Below are 5692 nucleotides of genomic sequence, written 5' to 3'. Positions count from 1 at the left end.
CCTCAGGAGGTCAGTGCCCCAGGACCCCTGGCCCAAGATGCCACCTCAGGAGGTCAGTGCCCCAGGACCCCTGGCCCAAGATGCCACCTCAGGAGATCAGTGCCCCAGGACCCCTGGCCCAAGATAAGAGCCATGTGAGTCCTGCACAGGCAGCCCCAGGGCAGCCAGGAACCCACAAAGCCACAAGTGTGAACCAAAGGAGCCCACAGGTGACTCTGTACCTACCATCACTGCAGGCTGTAGCACAGGACACTGGACTGCAGCAAAGGCGAGGGGGGCCCAGGACACTGGCCTGCCCACCTGCTCAGTGAGTCCTCCATCAACTACAAAAAATAAAATAAAAACATACCCCATCTTTAACCAGAAAAAAAAAATGCTTTGGAGACCCAGACTAAGACCAGGAGAATAATTAGGGGCCAGAGAGGCAGCAGCCCAGCTCGGCCTTATTTGGACTCTGCACAGTTCTCACTCCCCGTCAGGCGCCCTCAGAAGTTCTCTGAATAAATACAACTCCCCAGTAGTTCACGGCAAGCTATTTCCCACAAAATTCACTCGAGGAAAAAAGTGAAGCAGGCTCCAACCCTGAGGCCGAGCAGTGAGCACTCAGCCCAGCGGCCTGGCCTGGGGGACACTCCAGGAACATTCTCCAACCTCAAGATAAACCAGCGCCCGGCTGCTCCAGCACCAGGTTAAGCAGGGCCAGATGGCGGAGGCAGACACATGTTGCCCTCCCTGAGACAAAGAACAAAATTCCACAGGAAGCCTCACTGACGCGCACACGGGAAGAAGAGGCGAGGAGAGGTCTCCTCGGTGCCCAGAGAGAAACCAGGCAGCTTTGGGGCAAAACAACTGAGTCGTGGACACACGACGACATCTACAAAGACAGAGCCTTGCCTTTAAGTGCTGCCTAAAGTGTCCCTTAAGCCGGGAAGCAGACCCCGTGTTCGTCCTCACACACGTCATCCTAGAAATGAGCGGGGAAATCTGGACAGCTGTACCCAGGCGGCCATGCTGACATCGGCTGTTCCTCATGGGTGCGAACCCTCCGAGTCTACCTGCCTGTGCAGGACTAGAAGGCCAGAGGGGCCCACTAGGGACAGAGAAGGCCAGCCGCCCCTTCCCCAGCCCCCCACCACGGCTTCACTCAGCCACAGGACTGACGGCCATCTCTCCCTGCCCGGCCACCAGCCAAGGGGCTGTACGGATGTCACAGCTCTATTCTGTGTATGTTATCCATCTGTATAATACGTATATCTATATTGTACAGACAATAAAATATAAATGATGTACATCATCTTAACAAAATGCATATGGTCTAGACTCTCTCCCCTTCCCCAGCCCACCAGTCAAGAAGCTGTGTGGAAGGGACCCTGCTATTACATGTGCATTATGTATCAATACACACACATCCATACTATAGACCTACATAATAGAGGTTATAGATTCCATAGACAACATAAACACTGCACAAACCAGCATCTACCACTATACAGGTAAATACTCATTACTGACCTTTCCATTGAGTCAGAACTGACTCACAGCTCACCCCCCAAGGTTTTCACAGGCTGAAAAAACCACAGCTTGGAGACCGCCCACGCCTCTCCCCTGGGGCAAGAACAGGAGTTCAGACCACTTGCCTTTGGGTTGGCAGCGCAACTCTGTCACCTGGGCTCCCAGAGCTTCATAAATACACTGTAGCATGGAGGAAATCTATATAATGCACACAATTCTCAACATAACCTTTGAGAACATTACAGCCTGACTAAATTCCTAAAAAAAAGGAAGTACCCGCTTGGATTCCATAGTAAAATCTATCTACTCCCCGCACAACTGCTTTCCTCGGAATTCTTTTTTGCCATTCTCGTGTATTATCTACTCGTTACATATATTACATGGCTGTGTGCTAAAAATAGTGGCATTTATAATTACTTACGCTTGGTAATTTTCAGCACCATCTGAAGATTAAATGTTAGGTATTCCCACCCACAGAACTACCATTTTAGAGGAGCGCTGGGGTCTTTCTAGGTCCCAGTGTCCAGCACTGGGCAGCACAACCCTCTGGGCAGGTTTGTAATGGTCATCTCTGGAGATGAGGCTTCAGCTGCTGATAGCGGGAGCAGTGAGACGAGGACAAAGAACCCAGAATAGACACCCAGGGGCACCTGATGTTTGCATGAAGCCCCAGATGGGCCTGCACCAGGGCACAGAGTCATACTGGAGATACTTCCCAAGCTGGGTGTCCCCCCACCAACAGTTGAAGCAGCAGCCCCAGATGCTCCCCTTTCCACGCAGAGGAAGGATGCTGCCCCAGAAGCAGTAAACACAGTTAACCGTCTTTACAAACAGTACCATTGGATGCACTTTGTGAGCCAACTCCTCAAACTACAAAGAACCCCTATTCCTAGGGCTGTATGTAGATAGGGACTTCCATCAACTTCACCGCTCCAACTAACCCCTTTCTGACGGTGGAAGCAGAGATCACCCGATTGGCATGTCAGCATGTCCCAACACCCCGGGGGTACACAAAGCAAGGCCAGGGGGCCCTTCTGCAGCCCTCCTCACAAGCATGGTCTCTGCACTGTTGTTGGCCAGTAGGGTGAAGGTGGGGATATCAGAGGGCTAGGGTCAAGGAAGGAGTCAGAAAGGGCCGCGGTCACTGTTGTGGGCTCCAATTCAATCACAGCCCCCAACAGAAGCCACAGAACCCCAACACCAGCTGTTACCTGCTGCTCTCCAAATACCTTCAGGCCCATCTCCATCTCCACCTGGCCTCTCCCCCTGAAGACCAAGCCGGAGGGGTCCCTATCACCACCTCCTCAGGCCACACTCTGACTACACACATGGATCCAACCATGATTCCAAAGAGTGGCGCTGGTGCTGCCCCAGGCCCTGGGCGAGCCACACAGCTGAGGAGCCTCCTGCGAATGCACCCAGCCTGCACAGGAGGTGAGGTGCTGCACAGTGAGCAGGCCCAGGGAGGCACAGTGCCAGCTGCCAACAGTGTCAATCCAGCCAGTGCAGAACCATGAAGGGACACCCCAGGAAGCCACAACTTAACAGACTAAATTGTTTCCACTACTGCTGGGGTGGAGGCTTGTGGAGCAGAGAAAGGCTTGTTGGAAAGAACTGATTGTGTCTGTTTTATCCAAGTCCTGAGACTACACACTTTCCCAGCACAGAAGACGCCTGCCTTTGAAAAAGTACATGAGCAACTTCTCAGTTCAAATGCGGACACTGCAGAATCTAGGCGATAAATGTAACTTCTGTAGCCGCAGCCTCTCCCTTCCCCCCAGTTCCATTACTGAGGCTTTAACTCAGGTCATCAAAATTCAACCAGAAATTGGGGGGGGGGGGGTTCTGTCTACGTTTAACAGTTAATGTTTTATTCCGTTAGAAATCTCGTTGCTAGAGAAGCAGGATGTCATTCTGAGTTAGCAAACGCACGCCCTCTCCTCTTCTCCTAAGTTTAAAAATGAGTAAAATTTTGTTTTTTTTTAAAAAAAAGCTCCACCTAATAATGTCTTGCAAACTCAAGCAGGCGTACCATCCAAGCGAGGCACACACGCTGGGACAGGCCCCTTCCTTCTATTTCGGTTTCCTATTTCTGTAGCACTGAGGTAGAATGCAGCTGAAACACAACCTCCAGTCAGCTCGGAGCCACTCCCATCAAATTCTTCCTCAAAGATTCCTTCTGGTAAATTATGAACAAGCCCAAAAGGCAGCCTGGAAAACGACTAGCTAAAAACCCCCACCAACTCCACAAACCCAGCAATCCCAGACTAAATTCCGCAGAGGCAGTGTGAGCTCGCCCTCCTGCCTCCGTCTAAGAAGCATCGGCTAAGAGGAGAGTTGGATGCTTATTCTTCTGTGAAGAGCCTCCGTTCCTCCCTGTCCCCCACCCTTTTTCCCCATAACCAGAAAAGAACATCTTTCCACTTACGAAACAGGACAGGGCAAATCAGGTAAACAGGCTTACACGTGAATTTATGGCCGTGGGAACACCGGGTGCTTTCAGCACTGCTGTGTTTCGGAAGCAGCTCTCCCTCCATTCACTGGGCGAATCTGGAGTCTGGACTGGACACCACCTTATAAAGTTACAAAGCTGCTGCTGGGCCCCAGAGCAGGAAAACAAGCCAGGCCAGGACTCAGAGGTTGTTTACCAAGAACAAGGGAATCAGCACCAGCAACGCAAACTACCCCAGATTATCAGGAATCCACTCTCCTTAGACCCCAGAGCTAAGGAGTGCTGGTGACACAGCGGGTAAGCACTAACCAGAAGGTTAGCAGTTCAAACCCACTGGACCCTGTGCAGTGGCAGACTGTTTCCTTAAAGATAAGGCCTTGGAAACCCTAAGGGACAGCTGGGCTCCAGCAGACCGTCTGAATCAGAATTGGGGTGAGGGGCAAGAGATTTATGCTCTGTTTTGACCCTCAAGATGTTGTGTTACATTTCAGTATTTTAAACCTCTGGGGGCTGAGGCCAACAGCACTTTGTCTGGTCTCTCCCTCCCTCCCTCTGCCCAGTGCTGGGGACACACACCCCTAGGAGACCACCTGGACATTCAGTTTCTGTACAACACAACGGGCCTCCTAACAGATAGCAGGGATCACTAGATTTTTTTCTTTTTCTCAGAACGATAATTCACTCTGCCCTTCTCCCAACACTCACTCCAGCACAGTCAAGAAAACGACGTCCTGACCACACACTGGAGCGCCCTGGCGCCCTGGCCTGTGCCACTCCTGTCGTCTCTTTCCAGGACCACTGCCCTGGGAGCCTTGGCTACCAGCTGGAGAGCTCCCTTCCTCTAGGCCTGCTCAAGATGGCCCGGGTGCCTCCTCCATGGCATCAAACATGTCCTCCTCCCTCGAGAAAACAACTCTCGTGCCACTTACCACAGGTGGACCGTGCCCAACTTCAGCCTAGTGGTCAAGAGGGGTCCCCGCTAACCTCTGCTCGGCCCCCACTGGTCGCACTACAGTCTAGTCCGGAACTAGAGATGAACAGTGTGGCCAAGAGGCCTCGGGTGCTGGGCCGGGGTAAAGCGCACTCTTAGGTCACTGGGGAGCAGTGTCCCATCACAGGTCCACGCCCGGCCCCACGGTCCACGGGCCGCAGCGGGGACTGGGGAGGCGGCGGTGGGAGGAAGCCCTGCCCGGCCCAGCAGGCACCGACCACAGGGCCCTATGGTGGGCGGTCATCCACCAACCTCCGGGGGTCCCGAATCCGCACGGGGCACGCAGGCTGCTCGTTCCAAACAAAGTTCACTCCCGCGCGATGCCCTAAGACCGCTTTGTGCCCGGGGCGCGCGGGACTGGGGAGGCCGAGGCCCGCAAAGCCCGGCCTTTGTTACGCACGAGGACCAGCCCCACGCCCAGAGTGCAGCTGGGTCCGACGCCCCCACGCGCAGCTGGCCAGGGGCCAGGGGCCTGGGGCGCGGGCAGGCGGGCTGGGGCCCCCCGCGGACCCGGGCCCCCTCCAGGTGTGAGCGCCCGGCCAGCGGCGGCCACGCCTCTGCACCCCGCGCCGCCCGCACAAAGTGAAGTTGAAAGCTGGGGCCCCACCCCGCGCGGCGGCCACGCCGCCCCCTCCCCCAACCCCGCAAGGCCCCCGCCTTTGTTACCGCGAAGTTGGTGCGGGCGCCTCGTCCCTTTCACTTCTTGGGTTTCAGGCCGGCGTGTGACGTCCCCTCGG

Source organism: Elephantulus edwardii, unplaced genomic scaffold (genome assembly GCF_000299155.1).
Source record: "Elephantulus edwardii isolate Elephantulus edwardi_28Jun2011 unplaced genomic scaffold, EleEdw1.0 scaffold00207, whole genome shotgun sequence".
NCBI classification, from domain to species: Eukaryota; Metazoa; Chordata; class Mammalia; order Macroscelidea; family Macroscelididae; genus Elephantulus; species Elephantulus edwardii.
Note: the sequence above shows the minus strand (reverse complement) of the source record.